The 23,235-nt window shown below is 44.0% G+C and overlaps 1 protein-coding gene across 2 annotated transcripts in view; it reads left to right on the top strand.

Moving 5' to 3' along the window:
* The first annotated feature begins 313 nt into the window (after positions 1-313).
* LOC128691643 (uncharacterized) overlaps positions 314-23,235 on the top strand; it is a 39,432-nt gene continuing 16,510 nt past the window's right edge. The window contains exon 1 of one of the 2 annotated variants that reach the window (XM_053780482.2): positions 314-415. The gene's annotated coding sequence lies outside the window, so the exon portion shown is untranslated. The remainder of the gene's footprint in view (positions 416-23,235) is intronic. The other variant, XM_053780481.2, reaches the window with a different exon arrangement.

The raw sequence follows: 23,235 nt of genomic DNA, 5'->3' as shown, positions 1-23,235 counted from the left end.
TTCTTGAGTGTGTTAACTGAAACTCGTGATTTTCTTTGAGATCATGATCTCAAGCGCCTGCTACTATTATGCTTCTTGCGTGCACTGAGGTAGAGGGGGCTGGGGTTACAGGATACGGGGGATGCTTTTCTCGGATTGCTCTGCGAGATAAACACGTATAGTTATTATTATAATTTGAAAATAAATCTTGAGGTGGGGGGGGGGAGGAAGGGAGGATGTGAAGTATGGAAGGAGACACAGACGTGTGAAAGGCAGAAGGGAGGATAATGTTTGCCACGGAAGGAGGGATGGATACAGGGAGGTAAAGAGGGAGGGAGTGATGGAGCAATGAGTAAAGTGAGTCAGAGAACACCTCAGTAGTGTGCTGGTTACCGTGGGTGTTGGAGGTGTGCTACTCTCTCCTACACACACTCAAGTTAGTTAACTTCTCCACTGAAGTCACGATTCTTTAATCTGTTACAGGCTTTAACAAATTGTTAGCGGTTTCTGTGTTAACTCTGTAAGGGGAATGGTGTGCCTTGATGATGGTGAAAGGCTCTTGATCCATGGAATTGGATCTACCTTTCGCTTTCCTTGGATCAAATCGGATTATATTCCGTTTCCCCAGTCGCAGTAGGAGACTTACGGGTTTTGCGCTGCCCATTATAATACTATTAATGATGTCAAAAGTATATTAATATCTTCATATTAATCCCTGACAAGTGGTGCAAATTCTACTTTATTATTGTTAAAGATTAGCCGGTAGTCTCCCGGCCCGGGCCTTTTCCAAGTGGTGGCCCGGCCTTGACTCCCTCTTTAGGGAGTGTGTGAGACCTAAGTCTGCCATGGGAGGAGGCACAAGTACCTCCTCATCATTGGGACTAACTGTCCCCAGGCCTAGCCACAAGCTAGGCCTCTCTGGTCTGCCATCCCCGCCCCAAGGGGGCAAATGGGAATGACAGTCTTATGAGCTAAAAGCTCGGGCTCAGGCACCTACCCTACCCTAGAAGGGTTAGGCATGGTATCGATTCAACAAATTCTACTGGAACCAGATTTTTTTTTTTTTTTTGGGGGGGGGGAGGGGATGAAGTTAGTCTTCAAATGAGTATTTATTTTCACTTATAGTCTGGGACAGACCGAAACGTCGGCAAGTTAATGTTCCCAATTTGTGAGAGTTCTATTGTTCCATTTAGAATATTGTGATTTATGGATACATTAGTCATTGTTCTAGCTAGGATACTGTAATTTGTGGATACATTAGTCATTGTTCCAGATAGGATATTGTAATTTGCATCATATTATTAACAGTATACAATACCGACAAGTTGATGAACATTACACATTAACTATCCTTTAGTAACTTTTATTACAGGAATATTTCTCCCGTACAACAGACTTGGTGTCTTCGACTGTAGTTTGTTGTGTTTGTGAAGTGTTTCAGCAATAAAAAAAAGTGTTACTAACTGTCTGGTTCATCAACAAGGTGATTTGTGGATTCGTTACGAATTGTTCCAGCTAGGTGATTGCGATTTTTTTTTATTTTATGTGGTGTCTGGTTTTATGGTTGCAGATGATTGGACCCCATCAAAGAAGGTACCTTGATACCGGTGAGATGGGGGCTCTTTATCCAAGGAAATGGATTTGGATCAGTCTCAGTGTCTCCCTTTTTTAACGGGTTTAACGCTCCTCCATGAATAACAAATAATAAATTATAAGATTGGCTTTATTCTCTCGTAATTAGCAAACGGAGGATCGAGTCCCCTCCACTCGTCGCACTGAATGGCCCACACTGATTTAGCGCTTCATGTAATCTTAACATGATAAAGGCGGTTACCTTGATGCTGGCGAGGGAAGGATTCTTGATCCAAGGAATTAATTGCATTAAATCTGCTTATCTCCCAGTTCCCTTGCGCACTTTGGCCCCTACGTGTTTAGCGTTGTCCCGTGAATCCAGTACGAATTAGAAGCTTTTATATCAGCATTGAATAAATATTCTTACGGGTCTGGAACTTGTTTTAGCTATAATAATTATAATAATGAAAATATAATCATTGAGTGACAGCATCAAGTGATAAGTCGTGATGGGTAACTCTTGTTATTTGAGTCACAGATAGCAGTTAAAGGTCATTCTGGTTCAGATATCAGGTCATCCATGTTGCAGCCACTGATCAACCAAGTTGTGATGTTTGGCCACCCAAGTCGTAGTAACTTTGTGTGTGTGTGTGTGTGTGTGTGTGTGTGTGTGTGTGTGTGTGTGTGTGTGTGTGTGTGTGTGTTGCCACCACTGAGGCTGTGAAGGTGACCCTCATGCTGACGTGCACACACACACACACACACACACACACACACACACACACACACACACACACACACACACACACACACACACACACACACACACACACACACACACACACACAATAAATTCCTTTGCCAGGACTAAAGTATTAATAAATTAATTATCCACTAGAACAGGCTGCAGGACTTGACATAAAGTGGTCAAGGTAGATAAGAGAGACTACTGTTGTTGCTGAGTGTGACTGGAAGCTGCACCAAGGTCTTAACAACGACACTTAACTGTATCTCTTAAAAACTTGTAACAATTATAACATTGAAGGAGTTTATGAGGGAGAGGGGGGGTTGTGAGGGTGAGAGGGGGGCTTGTGAGGGTGAGAGGGGGGCTTGTGAGGGTGAGAGGGGGGCTTGTGAAGGTGAGAGGGGGTTGTGAGGGTGAGAGGGAGGCTTGTGAGGGTGAGAGGGGGGCTTGTGAGGGTGAAAGGGGGGCTTGTGAGGGTGAGAGGGGGGCTTGTGAGGGTGAGAGGGGGGCTTGTGAGGGTGAAAGGGGGGTTGTGAGGGTGAGAGGGGGGGGGGGTTGTGAGGGTGAGAGGGGGGCTCGTGAGGGTGAGAGTGGGGCTTGTGAGGGTGAGAGGGGGGTTGTGAGGGAGATAGGGGGGATTGTGAGGGAGAGAGGGGGTTGTGAGGGTGAGAGGGGGTTTTGAGGGTGAGAGGGGGTTTTGAGGGTGAGAGGGGGCTTGTGAGGGTGAGAGGGGGGTTGTGAGGGTGAGAGGGGGGTTGTGAGGGTGAGAGGGGGGTTGTGAGGGTGAGAGGGGGGTTGTGAGGGTGAGAGGGGGCTTGTGAGGGTGAGAGGGGGGTTGTGAGGGTGAGAGGGGGGTTGTGAGGGTGAGAGGGGGGCTTGTGAGGGTGAGAGGGGGGTTGTGAGGGTGAGAGGGGGGTTGTGAGGGTGAGAGGGGGGTTGTGAGGGTGAGAGGGGGGTTGTGAGGGTGAGAGGGGGGTTGTGAGGGTGAGAGGGGGCTTGTGAGGGTGAGAGGGGGGTTGTGAGGGTGAGAGGGGGGTTGTGAGGGTGAGAGGGGGGTTGTGAGGGTGAGAGGGGGGCTTGTGAGGGTGAGAGGGGGGTTGTGAGGGTGAGAGGGGGGTTGTGAGGGTGAGAGGGGGGTTGTGAGGGTGAGAGGGGGGTTGTGAGGGTGAGAGGGGGGCTTGTGAGCGTGAGAGGGGGGTTGTGAGGGTGAGAGGGGGGTTGTGAGGGTGAGAGGGGGGTTGTGAGCGTGAGAGGGGGGTTGTGAGGGTGAGAGGGGGGCTTGTGAGGGTGAGAGGGGGGCTTGTGAGGGTGAGAGGGGGGTTGTGAGGGTGAGAGGGGGGTTGTGAGGGTGAGAGGGGGGTTGTAAGGGTGAGAGGGGGGTTGTGAGGGTGAGAGGGGGGTTGTGAGGGTGAGAGGGGGGTTGTGAGGGAGAGAAATAGGCCAGTAAATAGTGATCCAAAGAACTGTTACTGGTGTCTTATTATTATTGCTAAACTTTCCTCACATTGTCCCCTTCATGTTAGGTGTCTTGGTGTAGGTGAAGGGCTCTTGATCCACCCCTGTATAGTCCTTGTGGCTTAGCGCTTCTTTTTGATTATAATAATAATAATCTTGATCCACCCAACCGGAGCTCCACTTCCTTGGATTAAGCATCATTACCTCTGATTACCCAGGCGCTGTTTAACTAAGACTGGTTGTTACCACATGAATATTTTAATAATAATAATAATAAATTACTATTGTTGTGGACAATAATATTTCGACTCTTGCGAGTGCTAATCGACGCTCGTTGGCGGAAAATTAGTCTGTGAACGACGTAGATTTAACATTATTATCTGAAGAGATGTTGGGAAATTCAAGCTCCGTGTCTTCATTTGCGGATGACACCTGAATTGCCATGACAGTGACTTCATCGAAGACACTGCAAGACTCCAAGCGGACATCAACCAAATCTTCAAATGGGCCACTCAAAACAATATGAAGTTCAGTGAAGAGAGATTTCAACTACTCAGATATAGAAAACTTGAGGAAATTAAAACTGTATCAGGGTATACAACAAATTCTAACCATACAGTAGAGCGAAAAAGTAATGTGAAGGACCTGGGAGTGATAATGTCAGAGGATTTCACTTTCAAAGACCACAACAATATATCTACCGCATCTGCTAGGAAAATGATAGGATGGATAATGAGAACCTTCGAAACTAGGGACGCTAAGCCCATGATTCTCTTCAAATCGCTTGTTCTCTAGGCTGAAATACTGCTGTAAACTAACTGCCCCCTTCAAGGCAGGCGAAATTGCTGACCGAAGAGTGTACAAAGAACTTTCACGGCACACATAAGTACGATAAGGCACCTAAATTACTGAGAACAGTTGAAGTCCCTTGATTTATATTCCCTGGAACGCAGGTGAGAGAGATACATGATAATATACACTTGGAAAATCCTAGAGGGATTAGTACCAGACTTGCACACGAAAATCATTCCCTATGAAAGCAAAAAACTTGGCAGGAGATGCAACATTGCCCCAATGAAAAGCAGGGGCGCCACGAGTACCCTGAGAGACAACACAATAAGTGTCCGGGGCCGAAAGACTGTTCAACTGCCTCCCAGCATACATAAGGGGGATTACCAATAGACTCCGGCTGTCTTTAAGAAGGCACTGAACAGGCACTTAGTCAGTACCTGACCAGCCCGGCTGTGGTTCGTACGTCAGTTTGCGTGCGGCCAGCAGTAACAGCCTGGTTGATCAGACCCTGATCCACCAGGAGGCCTGGTGTCAGACCGAGCAGCGGGGGCGTTGACCCCCGAAACCCTCTCCAGGTATACTCCAGGTATTGGCCACCAATTGCGTGTGCGGGTATATACTAGTACTTGCAGGGTTCAATTCATAGCTCCTGGGCCCGCCTCTTTAACTTCTCATGACAGGCGTGACTGATTCCCGGCTCTCTGGGCCCAGTCATATCTACTCAAAGCTACGTCATATTGTGAATTCCACTCATCATAGTGCAGAAAAATTACTTCCTGACATCAACTCTTGCTTGTCTGTGTGTATAGCTGTCGTTTATATCTCCTGGTTCACTCTCCTCGCATCTTCCTTAGCATATTACTACCCACTCTGTCTAATAATCTGAGCATTTTGTATACCATTATCGTCTGTGTGTATGTACTCACCTAACTGTACTCACGTAATTGTGGTTGCAGGGGTCAAGACTCAGCTCCTGGCCCCGCCTCTTCACTGATCGCTACTAGGTCGTCTCTCTGCTCCCTGAGCTTTGTCATACCTCGTCTTAAAGCTATGTATGGTACCTGCCTCCACTACATCACTTGCTAGACTATTCCGCTTCCTGACAACTCAGTAACTGAATAGATACTTCCTAACATCCCTGTGACTCGTCTGAGTCTTCAGCTTCCATTTGTGACCCCTTGTTTCTGTGTCCCCTCTCTGGAACATCTGTCTCTGTCCACCTTATCTATTCCACGCAGTATTTTGTATGTCGCTATCATGTCTCCCCTGACCCTCCTGTCTTCCTGTGTCGTCAGGCCGACGATTTCCCTCAACCTTTCTTCGTAGGACATTCCTCTGAGCTCCGGAACTAACCTTGTTGCAAACCTTTGCACTTTCTCTAATTTCTTGATGTGCTTGACCAGGTGTGGGCTCCAAACTGGTGCTGCATACTCCAGTATCTGTCTGACGTACATAGTGTACAGTGTCTTGAACGATTCCTTATTAAGGTACCGGAACGCTATTCTCAGGTGTGTGTGTGTGTGTGTGTGTGTGTGTGTGTGTGTGTGTGTGTGTGTGTGTGTGTGTGTGTGTGGCGCCCTTGTTCTTGCGTGTATCACTCAGCAGTTTTTTATTACACACATTTGCAGTGTGTAAGAAGCTTCGTGGCAATGCAGCAGTCAATGATAGACATGGGGCAAGATGGGGGAAAGAAAGTGAAAGAAATAAAGACGAACAGGAGCATAGACAAATGTGAAAAAAATGGAGGGCAAAAAAAAAAAAAGGTGAGGTGTCTGTGGCCGTCCCCTTGCTGTACAAGGTAACTCATCGTTTACCCAACACGTGTATAAGGAATACGGGCTCAGAGCAGCGATTACTCCATAAAACTACATTATTCACATCATAAACTATTGTAAATGTTGCATGTAATAAAAGAATGCTGCCTCAGTAATCCGGATCATGACCCTCTCTAACCTTAGTATGTACTATAAGAACTCTGCCTCGGTCGTCCGGGTCATGAACCTCTGATAGTTACGTGTGCTACAAGAATCCTACTTAAATAATCTGGATCATGAACCTCTAACCTTAGTGTGTACAACAAGAACGGAACCTCGACCTTCCGGCTCGTAAGCTTCTCTGACAGAAAGCAAGATCTGGTCCAAACTTGGTCGTCTAGATCACGAACCCCTCCAGTAGAACGCAGGACTCCTCTAGATCATGACTCTTCCAAACAATCCAAGATTCAGTCATCTAGATCATTAATCTTCCTAATATCGCATGGCTCGGTCCTCTAGATCATGAAAAACGGAACACAAGGTCATTTAAATCATGAATCTCCCTTAACAGGCCGCAAGACTCGGTCTTCTGAATCATGAACAACGGAACACAAGGTCACCTAGATCATGAACCTCTGTTAACAGCGCGCAAGACTCGGTCCTCAGGATCATGAAACCTCCTTAACAGAACGCAAGGCGGAAGGGATCTTATGTTTACTTATGAAGTTAAGACCCTATGCTGAATTTTCCTGTTTCGACAGCGAAGAGAAATTCACCGACCACTAAACCCCAAAGGCGAGGAAATAACTGATATTGTGTTTTATGCACGATATACCGTTATGAATCATTAGCAGGTATAGTAGGGATGAGAGGGATGGAAGAGAAGGAAGGGATAGAGAAGAGAGGGATGGAGGTAAAGAGGGGAAAAGATGAGAGAAGGGGAAAGCGCTGTGAAAAGGGGGTAAAGGAATGGAAAAAAGGGACATGCACCCTCCGTTGTCAGCTACCTTAGTGGAGACACTGACAGACTGGTAGACTTCGAGTCATGATTAACTTAATTATTATTTAGTTTTATTATAATTATTGTAATTATGATTATTAAGGCTTGATTATTTAATAACTGCTATATTCATTTACAAATAACAACAAATAACCCCCCCCCAAAAAAAAAAAAAATAGACGTTGAAACTTCCTGTAATACCCTGTCAGTACCACAGATGCCAGACTTTATTGATCTTCTAGACGCTGTGTCAGTCCATAATCTTTATAGACGTAAATATGTCCGTGCACACATGTGCGTGCATTCTGCTACAACAGTCTTCGTCACCTCCACTATCCATATCACGAGTCACGCACACACAAAAAAATCCAATTTCAACAAACATGATGGAATTAATTTGGAGCGTTTTAAAACCGGTGTTGAATCTCCCAAGACTTTCACCTGAGGTGATATAAACATAGTGGACGTACGTGGTGTCAAGGTAAGGCGCGATTGTTCCCAGGCATTACGTGAGTTGTGCAATCAAGGTCACATACCTCGGTTGATACTAGTGTCAGTGGTCTCTCGTGTGTGTGTGTGTGTGTGTGTGTGTGTGTGTGTGTGTGTGTGTGTGTGTTGCCTAATGTCTCTCATATTCACGCACATTCAACAGTTTAAAGATAGAGGATCACGTATTCAGACTGAAGAAAATGTTGAACTCGTGTAGGATGACGAGGAAATCTGGAAAGAACTCCATTCGAGATTTTAAAGAAATACTGTACTCGCTTGCCAGCAACGGAAGACGAGATACCTTGCCACTAGTCATAAGATAGCGGTGACAGAACAAGAAAGCTGTGACAGAACAAGATAGCTGTGACAGCACGATAGCTGTGACAAGATAGCTGTGACGGAACAGGAATTGAATGACAAAAACCAAGTGGGCCAGTCAGAAGCAAACGAATATTTTGCAAAGAATTTCTTGTATCTTTTTCATTAAGAAATCTTGATGCATGACTTACACTCATGTGATGCCCATCTCAGCAACATTTAAAAAAGGAATAGTTAAACACAGTGTACAAGAAAGTGGCTATTAGTCTGACTATAAGCTCAGTGGTGGAGTCATTGGCTCGCAAATGAAAGAACCCGGGTTTAGTCTCGGACGGTGCGGGACACACAGCATGTTACCCATATTCACCTAACATTAAATAGATACACAAGACAATAGACTCTTACAAGTCACATCCTTGAGGAGGACCTAAGGATGCCAAAGAAATGAACCATACTACTTGACATTTTTTTCGCGTATCTGAATCACTAACGCAATTTGATTACCGTCTGTGTATGTCAAGCTGCCTGATGTATTTATTACGAGGTCTAAGCTTATTAACAGTGACACCTGTCGTTCTGTTTACCTTACAAGTTGCTCCATAGACGTGCTTGTCTGCATTCATGTTAAAATAGTGGGTTATGGATCTACCGAGTCATCTAATTGCATTCGTCTTGTCATTCAAATTCACTCTTCAGTTCTCTCATAATAATATTTCTAACGCTTGAAGGAGAGACACCAAGGTTGGATTCGACTTTTCCTTTCAGAATACCTTGGTTAATTTACCAATTATGTCGTGTGGAAACAGGCCATTGCGAGAAGAAAGTCACAGTAATTTCAGATTAATTTCGTTTTTTTTTTACGTTTCTACAATGATCATGTTAGTGCTCGCGTTTCGTTAATTCAGTTATGACAGTTATTGTCAACGAAGCTAACTCACTGCCATAAGTTAGCCTTATTAACAAGCTTCTTGTGGCTCTTATCTCAGTTCCTTGAAGAAAGAGCAGATGTTAGCCTGCCCGTGAATTTTGCTTTAATGCTAACAATGTATAAATGATCAACATACTTAGGTAGCTTGTCTGTCTCATGTTTGGCGGGAGGAGGATCGACCTTTTACTCGATCCTCTTCTCGCCAACATAAATAAAATACTAAATATATTTACTGAATATGAGTTAAGAGAGATTTCTTCTCTGACCGGCGTCTTTACAAATATGGAAATAAGCGATTGTGGTCTGAATATTTAAGACTATCATTTACATGCGTGCTATGTGAGATAATGGAAAAGGTAATCAGAAGTGGAATGGGCACTTGGAGATTAGGGTCCTCAAACAGCACGGGTTTAGAGATGTTAAGGCCTCTCCTGTCTCGTAAAGTTGCTGGAATTCTATGGTACCGTAACAGAAGTAAGACAGAGGGATGGACTACATATTCTGGGAGTGCATAACATTTTTACATCTTACACTATATTACGCAAGAGACTGGGCTAAGTCTTCAGGAACCTGCAGTGATATCATGGAAGACACGTCAGTTAAGTCGAGCTTTCTTGTGAATATAATAATGATAATCATATTTATAATCATACCTGAGAAGAAGAAGAAAAAACTTTATAAAACTGGGATGCTTAAATGTGCGTGGATGTAGTGCAGATGACAAGAAACAGATGATTGCTGATGTTATGAATGAAAAGAAGTTGGATGTCCTGGCCCTAAGCGAAACAAAGCTGAAGGGGGTAGGGGAGTTTCGGTGGGGGGAAATAAATGGGATTAAATCTGGAGTATCTGAGAGAGTCAGAGCAAAGGAAGGGGTAGCAGTAATGTTGAATGATCAGTTATGGAAGGAGAAAAGAGAATATGAATGTGTAAATTCAAGAATTATGTGGATTAAAGTAAAGGTTGGATGCGAGAAGTGGGTCATAATAAGCGTGTATGCACCTGGAGAAGAGAGGAAAGCAGAGGAGAGAGAGAGAGATTTTGGGAGATGTTAAGTGAATGTATAGGAGCCTTTGAACCAAGTGAGAGAGTAATTGTGGTAGGGGACCTGAATGCTAAAGTAGGAGAAACTTTTAGAGAGGGTGTGGTAGGTAAGTTTGGGGTGCCAGGTGTAAACGATAATGGGAGCCCTTTGATTGGAATTTGTATAGAAAGGGGTTTAGTTATAGGTAATACATATTTTAAGAAAAAGAGGATAAATAAGTATACAAGATATGATGTAGGGCGAAATGACAGTAGTTTGTTGGATTATGTATTGGTAGATAAAAGACTGTTGAGTAGACTTCAGGATGTAAATGTTTATAGAGGGGCCACAGATATATCAGATCACTTTCTAGTTGTAGCTACACTGAGAGTAAAAGGTAGATGGGATACAAGGAGAATAGAAGCATCAGGGAAGAGAGAGGTGAAGGTTTATAAACTAAAAGAGGAGGCAGTTAGGGAAAGATATAAACAGCTATTGGAGGATAGATGGGCTAATGAGAGCATAGGCAATGGGGTCGAAGAGGTATGGGGTAGGTTTAAAAATGTAGTGTTAGTGTTCAGCAGAAGTTTGTGGTTACAGGAAAGTGGGTGCGGGAGGGAAGAGGAGCGATTGGTGGAATGATGATGTAAAGAGAGTAGTAAGGGAGAAAAAGTTAGTATATGAGAAGTTTTTACAAAGAAGTGATGCAAGGAGGGAAGAGTATATGGAGAAAAAGAGAGAGGTTAAGAGAGTGGTGAAGCAATGTAAAAAGAGAGCAAATGAGAGAATGGGTGAGATGTTATCAACAAATTTTGTTGAAAATAAGAAAAAGTTTTGGAGTGAGATTAACAAGTTAAGGAAGCCTAGAGAACAAATGGATTTGTCAGTTAAAAATGGGAGAGGAGAGTTATTAAATGGAGAGTTAGAGGTATTGGGAAGATGGAGGGAATATTTTGAGGAATTGTTAAATGTTGATGAAGATAGGGAAGCTGTGATTTCGTGTATAGGGCAAGGAGGAATAACATCTTGTAGGAGTGAGAAAGAGCCAGTTGAGTGTGGGGGAAGTTCGTGAGGCAGTAGGTAAAATGAAAGGGGGTAAGGCAGCCGGGATTGATGGGATAAAGATAGAAATGTTAAAAGCAGGTGGGGATATAGTTTTGGAGTGGTTGGTGCAATTATTTAATAAATGTGTGGAAGAGGGTAAGGTACCTAGGGATTGGCAGAGAGCATGCATAGTTCCTTTGTATAAAGGCAAAGGGGACAAAAGAGAGTGCAAAAATTATAGGGGGATAAGTCTGTTGAGTATACCTGGTAAAGTGTATGGTAGAGTTATTATTGAAAGAATTAAAAGTAAGACGGAGAATAGGATAGCAGATGAACAAGGAAGCTTTAGGAAAGGTAGGGGGTGTGTGGACCAGGTGTTTACAGTGAAACATATAAGTGAACAGTATTTAGATAAGGCTAAAGAGGTCTTTGTGGCATTTATGGATTTGGAAAAGGCGTATGACATGGTGGATAGGGGGGCAATGTGGCAGATGTTGCAGGTGTATGGTGTAGGAGGTAGGTTACTGAAAGCAGTGAAGAGTTTTTACGAGGAGAGTGAGACTCAAGTTAGAGTACATAGGAAAGAGGGAAATTATTTCCCTGTAAAAGTAGGCCTTAGACAAGGATGTGTGATGTCACCGTGGTTGTTTAATATATTTATAGATGGGGTTGTAAGAGAAGTAAATGCGAGGGTCTTGACAAGAGGCGTGGAGTTAAAAGATAAAGAATCACACATAAAGTGGGAGTTGTCACAGTTGCTCTTTGCTGATGACACTGTGCTCTTGGGAGATTCTGAAGAGAAGTTGCAGAGATTGGTGGATGAATTTGGTAGGGTGTGCAAAAGAAGAAAATTAAAAGTGAATACAGGAAAGAGTAAGGTTATGAGGATAACAAAAATATTAGGTGATGAAAGATTGGATATCAGATTGGAGGGAGAGAGTATGGAGGAGGTGAATGTATTCAGATATTTGGGAGTGGACGTGTCAGCGGATGGGTCTATGAAGGATGAGGTGAATCATAGAATTGATGAGGGGAAAAGGGTGAGTGGTGCACTTAGGAGTCTGTGGAGACAAAGAACTTTGTCCTTGGAGGCAAAGAGGGGAATGTATGAGAGTATAGTTTTACCAACACTCTTATATGGGTGTGAAGCATGGGTGATGAATGTTGCAGCGAGGAGAAGGCTGGAGGCAGTGGAGATGTCATGTCTGAGGGCAATGTGTGGTGTGAATATAATGCAGAGAATTCGTAGTTTGGAAGTTAGGAGGAGGTGCGGGATTACCAAAACTGTTGTCCAGAGGGCTGAGGAAGGGTTGTTGAGGTGGTTCGGACATGTAGAGAGAATGGAGCGAAACAGAATGACTTCAAGAGTGTATCAGTCTGTAGTGGAAGGAAGGCGGGGTAGGGGTCGGCCTAGGAAAGGTTGGAGGAAGGGGGTAAAGGAGGTTTTGTGTGCGAGGGGCTTGGACTTCCAGCAGGCGTGCGTGAGCGTGTTTGATAGGAGTGAATGGAGACGAATGGTTTTTAATACTTGACATGCTGTTGGAGTGTGAGCAAAGTAACATTTATGAAGGGGTTCAGGGAAACCGGCAGGCCGGACTTGAGTCCTGGAGATGGGAAGTACAGTGCCTGCACTCTGAAGGAGGGGTGTTAATGTTGCAGTTTAAAAACTGTAGTGTAAAGCACCCTTCTGGCAAGACAGTGATGGAGTGAATGATGGTGAAAGTTTTTCTTTTTCGGGCCACCCTGCCTTGGTGGGAATCGGCCAGTGTGATAATAAAAGAAATAAATAAAATATACCTGGAGTTTACCTGGAGAGAGTTCCGGGGGTCAACGCCCCCGCGGTCCGGTCTGTGGCCAGGCCTCCTGGTGGATCAGAGCCTGATCAACCAGGCTGTTACTGCTGGCTGCACGCAAACCAACGTACGAGCCACAGCTCGGCTGGTCAGGTACCGACTTTAGGTGCTTGTCCAGTGCCAGCTTGAAGACTGCCAGGGGTCTATTGGTAATCCCCCTTATGTATGCTGGGAGGCAGTTGAACAGTCTCGGGCCCCTGACACTTACTGTATGGTCTCTTAACGTGCTAGTGACACCCGTGCTTTTCATTGGGGGGATGTTGCATCGTCTGCCAAGTCTTTTGCTTTCGTTGTGAGTGATTTTCGTGTGCAAGTTCGGTACTAGTCCCTCTAGGATTTTTCAGGTGTATATAATCATGTATCTCTCCCGCCTGCATTCCAGGGAGTACAGGTTCAGGAACTTCAAGCGCTCCCAGTAATTGATATGTTTTATCTCCGTTATGCGCGCCGTGAAGGTTCTCTGTACATTTTCTAGGTCAGCAATTTCACCTGCCTTGAAAGGTGCTGTTAGTGTGCAGCAATATTCCAGCCTAGATAGAACAAGTGACCTGAAGAGCGTCATCATGGGCTTGGCATCCCTAGTTTTGAAGGTTCTCATTATCCATCCTGTCATTTTTCTAGCAGCTGCGATTGATACAATGTTATGGTCCTTGAAGGTGAGATCCTCCGACATGATCATTCCCAGGTCTTTGACGTTGGTGTTTCGCTCTATTTTGTGGCCAGAATTTGTTTTGTACTCTGATGAAGATTTAATTCCCTCGTGTTTACCATATCTGAGTAATTGAAATTTCTCATCGTTGAACTTTATATTGTTTTCTGCAGCCCACTGAAAGATTTGGTTGATGTCCGCCTGGAGCCTTGCAGTGTCTGCATTGGAAGACACTGTCATGCAGATTCGGGTGTCATCTGCAAAGGAAGACGCGGTGCTGTGGCTGACATCCTTGTCTATGTCAGATATGAGGATGAGAAACAAGATGGGAGCGAGTACTGTGCCTTGTGGAACAGAACTTTTCACCGTAGCTGCCTCAGACTTTACTCTGTTGACTACTACTCTTTGTGTTCTGTTTGTGAGGAAATTATAGACCCATCATATAAATCATCCAGTGGATCAAATAATACCTACTGGGAAGGAGGCGTTGATTGTCAGGCATGAGGTGTGATAATACGCAAGTGGGCGTGCAGAAGGCATTGGTAGTGGAGTTGGTACTGTTTCTGGTATGTTCGCAGATGGCTTGGAAATGCGAAGATCAACTGCAGAGGATAAGGATATTACAGAATTAAGTCCCAGCCAATATAAGGTGATGGAAAAGGTGAGAAAAGGAAAAACTGGAAATTTAATGCAGACTCTTGGAGCCCATGCTGCGAACCTCACTTAAAGGATAGGTTTGAACTTAGTTCCTAACATTTAGCCAGAGGTTCGTATCACCCGAATACTTTTGGCATTGCGCTTGGCGAATCTAAGATTACCTTTTAGGAGTTTAAAGTCGATACAAGGCAGACCCATCTTGAAGTACGTAGAACCAACCTGGAACCCACACCTGATAAAACATGTCAAGAATCTGGAGTGTGCAAAGAAGTTTACGAGACTAGTTCCTGATAGAATGGGAATGAACTGTAACGAGAATAAAGAAACTGAACCTGATGACATTAAAGAATAAAAAATGGAACACACAACTATTAAAATACTCAGAGGACTTAATAAGGTAACGGGAAACTGTTCAAGAGGCGAGAAATAGGTTCATGCGGGCACAGTTGATACACAAACGAGTCATTAGATGACAAGATTTTTTTTTCAGGGTGGTCAGTGGCATGACTTGGATGAAGCAGTAGTTGAAGGCTAAATACATATCTGTAATAGGTACATACGAGTCCGAGAGACTAGGGAGTGAACCCGGCAAGTAGTATGATGCAGGGTCAGGACCAGAGACTCGACCCCTGCAACCGCAAAAGAGTGAGGACGCTCACACATGTTCACGCATGCGCACGCTCACTCACTCTCACTGCAACAAGGCTGCAGTCTTACATAATTTCTTCAACATTGCGAAATTAGTGCAAAACATCATACCAGAGCCTAGATTACGAAACATCGTGCGCAATATGTTCTTCCTGACCACCAAGCTGTCATTAACTTGAGATTCATTCAAGGAGGTGCCTTCGGGGGGCTAAGGGGCTCTTGATCCAAGGAACTGAAGAAAGCTTAATTACCTCCCATTTCATAGGCGATGTATGACTTTTACGGGTTTAACGCTTGTCAATAAATATAATAATAATTATCAGTACTTTTGTTCATAGCTCCGATTCACAATCGAAAGACCGGGTTCAATTCTGGGCGGGTGGAAACTAATGAACAAGACTTGCTTATACCAATCGACTGTTCACCTGGGTGTTAGCTAACTGTTGTGGGTAGCATTCTAGTGAGCGGCAATACACTTTAAACAGGACCGGGCTTTAATTAAAATGATCTGGGGGAAGCTAATAACTTGTAGGATATAAATTCAAGAATGTTAAAAGCAAAATGAAGGAGGTAGAAAGAGAGAGAGAGAGTAAGAGATTACAGGAACTTTTTCCAACATAAGAACATAAGAACATAAGAACGAAGGAACACTGCAGAAGGCCTACTGGCCCATGCGAGGCAGGTCCAAGTCTCCTACCGGCTTAAGCTAATGCACCCAACCTAGTCAGGTCAGGTCACACTGACTTAAGGGAGGAACACGGCAACCGACCTGGTAGCACAAGCTATCAGGTCTAACTCACACCCACCCACATCTACTCATGTATTTATCCATCCTATTTTTAAAGCTACACAACGTTCTGGCCTCTATAACGGTGCTTGGGAGTTTGTTCCACTCATCCACAACTCTATTACCAAACCAGTACTTTCCTATATCCTTCCTGAATCTGAATTTTTCCAACTTAAAACCATTGCTGCGAGTCCTGTCTAGGCTAGATATTTTCAGCACACTATTTACATCCCCTTTATTTATTCCTGTCTTCCATTTATACACCTCAATCATATCCCCCCTAATTCTACGTCTTTCTAGAGAGTGCAGTTTCAGGGCCTTAGTCTATCCTCATAGGGAAGGTTTCTGATACATGGGATCAACTTTGTCATCCTCCTTTGTACATTTTCCAGAGAATTTATATCCATTCTGTAATACGGTGACCAAAACTGTGCAGCATAATCTAAATGAGGCCTAACCAAGGATGTATAGAGTTGAAGAACAACCTGAGGACTCCTATTATTTATGCTTCTTGATATGAAGCCAAGGATTCTATTAGCTTTATTGCGAACACTTATGCACTGTTGTCTTGGTTTCAGATTACTGCTAACCAGAACTCCTAAATCTTTTTCGCAATCCGTAATATTAAGATCTACATTATTTAGTTTATATGTGGCATGGTTATTGTCCTGTCCAACATTTAGAACTTTGCATTTGTCTATATTAAACTGCATCTGCCACTTCTCCGACCACTGCATCAGTCTATTCAAATCTTCCTGGAGTGCTCGAATGTCCTCGTCAGAATGAATTCGACGGCCTATTTTGGTATCATCGGCAAACTTGCCGATGTCGCTCTTTATGCCCTCATCTATGTCGTTTATGTAGATTGTGAACAGCAGGGGGCCCAACACTGACCCCTGTGGAACACCGCTCGTGACGCTTCCCCACTCTGATTTCTCCCCATTTATGCAAACTCTCTGCTGCCTATTTGTCAACCATGCCTCTATCCAGGAAAAAAATTCTCCTCCTATACCATGTGCTTTAATTTTCCTCAATAGTCTCTGATGTGGGACCTTGTCAAAAGCCTTACTGAAGTCCATATACACAATATCATATTCATTACCATGATCTACCTCCTCAAATACCTTAGTGAAAAAAGTTAATAAATTCGTAAGGCAGGAACGCCCCTTTGTAAAACCATGCTGAGATTCGTTGATTAATTTATGCTTTTCAATGTGGCTACGAACTGCCTCGGCAATTATTGATTCCATAAATTTTCCCACTATGGAGGTTAGGCTTATTGGTCTATAGTTCGAAGCTAAGGACCTGTCACCTGTTTTGAAAATAGGTATCACATTTGCCATTTTCCACTTATCTGGCACCATGCCAGTTTGTAGTGATATGTTGAAAAGATTAGCCAAAGGTGTGCTAAGCTCCTCTTTACATTCCTTTAGAACCCTTGCATACAGTTCATCAGGGCCTGGGGATTTGTTAGGTTTTAATTTATCTATTTGCCTAAGGACCATGTCACTTGTGACCCTAATCGTGCACAGTTTATTATCGTCCTGTTCTACATAATTTATCATTACTGGAATATCGCTGGTATCCTCCTGTGTAAAAACTGAGAGGAAGTATGTGTTAAAAATTCTACACATTTCCTTATCACTGTCAGTGAGCTGACCCGAGGAACTTTTGAGTGGGCCTATCTTGTCCCTGATCTTACTTCTGTATACCTGAAAGAATCCTTTTGGGTTAGTCTTCGATTCTCTTGCAACTTTAACCTCATAATCTCTTTTTGCAATATGCGCACAGCAATCACTCCATACGAAAGCAAAAGACTTGGCAGGCGATGCAACATACCCCCACTGAAAAGCAGGGGCGCCACTGGCACACCAAGAGAAAACACAACAAGTGTCTGGGGCCCAAGACTGCTCAACAGCCTCCCACCAGCAATAAGGGGCATTACGGGAAAACCCCTGGTTGTCTTCAAGAGGGAGCTGGACAGATACCTGAAGACGGTGCCGGATCAGCCGGGCTGTGGTTCGTACGTTGGATTGCGTGCGGCCAGCAGCAACAGCCTGGTTGATCAGGCCCTGATCCACCGGGAGACCTGGTCGTGGACCGGGCCGCTGGGGCATTGATCCCCGGAATGCCCTCCAGGTAGACTCCCGCTACCCCACACCTACCCACGGCACCCCCGCTACCCCACACCTACCCACGGCACACTCAAAACCCCCACTCCCACCAACGACACACCCACCACTCCACACTTCAACCCACGGCACACCCACCAACCCCACACCCGCCCACGGCACCCCCACCACTCGACACCCACCCACGGCACCCCTGCTACCCACACAACCACCTACGGTACCATCACCACCCCACACACCGACCAATACAGCACCACCACCCCACACACCGGCCAATACAGCACCACAACCCCACACACCGGCCAATACAGCACCACAACTCCACACACCGGCCAATACAGCACCACAACCTGTCAGTTGACAGACTCAACAGCTGGTCAGCGACGCTAGGAGAGCATGCTGAAGTAAAAGTGCTAGGTTTGGTGCACAAATTATTGAAGCCTAGGAAGGAGTGTGAAGGTAGGAGGGAGGTGCAGCGCCAGGCGAGGCACACGTACGGGGTGTGGGCCGGGGCTTCTAGAATCAGTGCTACGAGTGGAGTCCCTCAGGCATCAGTACTTGGACCACCGTTATTTTTATATGTAAATGACCTGCTGGAAGGGTCTTGAATAATACGTTATGCCAGACCTGCCAACCCCCCGCCACACCTACCCAGCTCCCACCACACCCGCCCACCCGCAACCACACCTGCCTACCCTCACCACACCTACCCACCCCCTACCACACCGGCCCACCCCCAAACCGATCCACCCCAACACACCTATCTACCCCACCACACCTTCCCACCCCCACCACACCTACCCAGCCCCCACCACACCGGCCCACCCCTACACCTGTCCACCCCACCACACTTGCCCCCCACACAACACCGGTACACCCCCACACCTGTCCACCCCACCACACCTGTTCATCCCCATTACACCGGCCCACCCCCACACCTGTTCACCACCACTAATCCACCAAAATCACACCTGCTCACCAGATGCTCAACTCTGACCCATTAAGGTAAACTATTTTTTTATCAAGACTTGAAATCATTGAAGGTCTTCTTAATAAAAAAATATAGTGTTCGGATGATATTTGTAATGACTTTTACACTTTGATATTTTCCGTTCCATTATTAAACAGTAATTTATTTATCGTTTCATTTATTTACATTATTTTGAGACTAGATATGACGAGTTTAATATAGATTTTACAATGACTCGTAATGACACTCATTTTTTAATGTTCAAAATATAGGGTAAATTGACCAAGAGAATAAACTGAATTAAGGATTAAATTGTGATTGAACTTGTTTAAATTTGTTGTGAAGTTCTTAAATACGAGAAAATAATTTAATGTAACAGAACGAATGGATGTGTGTGGAAGAGTTAATACTGATGATGCGAGAGAGAGAGAGAGAGAGAGAGAGAGAGAGAGAGAGAGAGAGAGAGAGAGGAGGGAATGGGGGCTTAATGAATGTGGAAGATTAAAAGGGGAGGGGAAATTATAGGAGTTAAGGTAATAAATGATTTACACATTTACAAACATTAAAAACTACGCGTATATCTGTGTATAATGAGGACCTGTGATGTTCTCATGTGTGTTCTGTATTTTTCTTTAGTCATCTACCAGGTCAAATTTCACAGCTTGTATTTGTTGAGTGGTCAGCGCTTGAGGCTGGTAATTCAGAACTGTGTTCGTATTTTAACTAAAGCAAAATTATGTTCTCTAATTCAGCTTTCGCTAGGTTCCTCGGTATAACTACATTCTTTGGTATAAATGGGCCTCCTTTATAACTAGGTTCCTTAGTATAAGTGGGCTCCCTTTATAACTAGGCTCTCCCTGTTACAATTAATCCTGAGTTTAAGGTCAAGATTTAGAGCTCATAAAAAAATCCAGCAAAATGAATTAAGACATAATTCTCGGCAGGATTCCAGCTGTGTCAGTGACTCCAGGCCCCGTCAGTGGGTTGTCTGGTACCTCAGCCTCCTACATGGGAGGCCTAGGCGTTGAAAAATGCATTCATCCATATGCATAAAATCGCTGTTTACGTACTTCATGTAAATAACAATATATATCACCCCAGTACACCAATTTCTGTTTATAAAAAAATCGTAAAGATCTTTATCACATTTTGTTAAGTATATGCCATTTTAGGCTGATTCTCAAAGGAATCCCTGACTTTATTCTTATATTTGGTATATAAATATTTTTATTGCCAAGAACAGTGAGTGATTTTGCAGGTCAAAATACTCTTCAAATTCTATTACTTCCATCCTTCCTTCTCTGGCCATATTAGTGTTACTGCCTTATTACGTACTCCATACTTATTACGTTGCCGATCGTTACCCCATACCCATCCCGTGAGCGATCGTTACCCTATACCCATCCCGTTAACGGTTGTTACCCCATATCTATCCTGTAAGCTGTTGTTACCCCATACCCATCCCGCGCGTGGTCGTTACCCTATACCCATCCCGTGAACTGTCGTTACCCCATACCCATTCCGTGCGCGGTCGTTAAGATAAGATAAGATAAGATAAGATTTCGTTCGGATTTTTAACCCCGGAGGGTTAGCCACCCAGGATAACCCAAGAAAGTCAGTGCGTCATCGAGGACTGTCTAACTTATTTCCATTGGGGTCCTTAATCTTGTCCCCCAGGATGCGACCCACACCAGTCGACTAACACCCAGGTACCTATTTGCTGCTAGGTGAACAGGACAACAGGTGTAAGGAAACGCGTCCTTTGAGTGGTCGTTACCCCATACCCATCCCATGCGCAGTCGTTACCCTATACCCATCTTGTGAGCGGTCGTTACCCTATACCCATCCTGTGCAGCGGTCGTTACCCCATACCAATTACGTAAGCGGTTCTCACCCAAAACCTATCGTGTAAACGGTCGTGACCATCCTGTGGGAGGTAGTCACTCTATACCAGTACTGTGGTCAGTCACCACTCCATATCCATCATGTGGGTGGTTGTCACCCTGCATCCATCCTGTGGGTGGTTGTCACCGTGCATCCATCCTGTGGGTGGTTGTCACCCTGCATCCATCCTGTGGGTGGTTGTCACTCTGCATCCATTCTGTGAGTGGTTGTCACCCTGCATCCATCCTGTAGATGGTAATATAATGGTGTCATATAATGAGACTAGGGACTGGCCTTAACATTTCATTATCTAAGCAGTACTGAATTACATGCAACATTAGAGCAGTATTGAATTACGTGCAACATTACGTAACGCTAGTAGGAAGTTGGTTACACAATGACTTCACTATGTAAGGACTATACTGGATATGGTTAGACAGAAGGTCAATACTTGCGAAGTTGAAAAGTTCAGAGTTTGAGATTTGGTGAAGGTCATAGATTTCTAGGGAGTGCCATATTAACTGGGCTGACTTGCTGCACGGCACATGTGTAGAAAACTGCAAATGAAACTGCTCAAGAAGAAATTTCTCGCCTAGCTGGTATAAATAAGAAGTCTTTTAGCAGGGCTGCATCTGCTCTTGTTGCCACCTCCCTAGTTAAGAACGATAATAAATTTGTTGAACTAGGCATAAAAATTAACAACTGGGTGTCTGCACTACAAACTGAATTGTTTGCAATCCTAATGGCGCTAAAGCTAACTTATGACACTGAGCTTGATTCTATCATCATACTGATTCCATGTAATCACCGAAGGCTCTTAACTCATATAATGACTCCAACAACATGCTCATTGGAGAAGCCAGGTATAGATACTCCAAAATCCGGGACAAAGGAATTAATGTACAATTGCTATGGATCTCATCACACATTGGATTACTCCTTCATGATCAAGTTGATATGTTAGCCAAGAAAAGTACCCAGAAGGAGAATGTACAATATAACTTTGGTATATCTGTGTCTAGTATTAGGAATAATGTTAGGAGAGAGGTAAATAATGAAAATGATTGTTATAGGAATGCAGTTAGAAGCTTGAGTAGATCTATATCCCACCATTATAACATGAACGTAGATAAATATGTTTATGGAGCAACTTGCAATGTGAACAGACTGACTGATGTTGTAGTGGCCAGGCTTAGGCTTGGTTACAAGTACTTCTGGCAGTTTGGGAGACACACAGATGATGATCAAATTAAATGCAAATTATGTGATCAGGCATATGGTCACTCACTGTCTTGAACACTATGTGCTTAATTGTCCACTTATTGAGGAATACAAAGATAGACAGTATAATAACCTATGTGACATCCCAAGATATCTTATTAATGAAAATAAGATGCCAGATATACTAAGCAAATTTCCTAAATTTGCTTGTAACAGATAAGTGAACTGAAGATATGTAGATATAAATCCATATGTACTCCAGTTAACCCTTTTGGGGCCTAGTTCCTAGACCTTTTGTGTATCCATATACTCTTGCGCTACCGTCCACACGATGGATATAGGGTGCACAATAAACTAGTTACTTCGGTGGCAAAATCTTGTGCTAGAAAAATGTAAGAACGAGTTTCATAATGAACAATATATTAAAATCCTTTACGGAAAACATTCAGTGAGGCAAGTTCCTCTATATTTTTTTTATCTAAGATAGTCTGTATCTCATAAGAGCATTCGGCTCACATCCGAAAGGCCCTGGGTTAGATTTCGGTGTGGAATGATACATACGATGCCCTTACCTACCTAACAGTAATTGGGTATCTGGGTGTTAGTAGGCTGTTGTGGGTCACATATATTGGGAGCGATAGCAGGCGTTAGCTAAGGCTATAATCCGATGTAATCACAGTTGTTAGTCTGTAAAAGGAAATTTGTAAGAGGAACTTCATAAAAACAGCCATGTTTTAATGTCACCCCTTTCGGAATGAATCATCCATCGGGTCCAGGTTGTCCATAAATTCAGTTCTAAACGTGCAGAACTAAAGTTTCCCAAAAAACAAAGTATGGTGGAAATGTTTGTATCTGAGAGGCTGTTCCTCGATTTATATGGACAGAGGAGTTTACGGAGGGGTGTACATATTAGTATACGTGCACTGAATTTGCTTCAATTCTTAAGATATTAATGTATTAGTGACTCGTGTATATGTTCACAAGTTGACATACTGAGAGGCTTTCAACATAAAGCCATGGGCGTGTTGGTCAGCCTCAGCTCGACCCGTTAACCCAAGGCCACGAAGAATCTGACGTTTATAGTAAACAATGTTATCCCACAACCTTACTGACCACACCTCTCCGGGCTTTGATTAAAAGCCTGGTTTGTCTGGAAATATGATTGGTCGGAATAGGTGCTTGGTGTGTGTAGATGTACACAGAATTGAGTCCAGGTGCTGGACCCCCAGTGTTCTGTCAGCAAGCTACCATATTAAAAGAACTATTTGCGAGATTAATATGTTCTATTACAATAGCAAGATGCTGGCCACACTAACACTGCAGTGAAGTATTTT

Source organism: Cherax quadricarinatus, chromosome 26 (genome assembly GCF_038502225.1).
Source record: "Cherax quadricarinatus isolate ZL_2023a chromosome 26, ASM3850222v1, whole genome shotgun sequence".
Taxonomy (NCBI): Eukaryota; Metazoa; Arthropoda; class Malacostraca; order Decapoda; family Parastacidae; genus Cherax; species Cherax quadricarinatus.
This window is presented reverse-complemented; position numbering and strand designations above follow the sequence as displayed.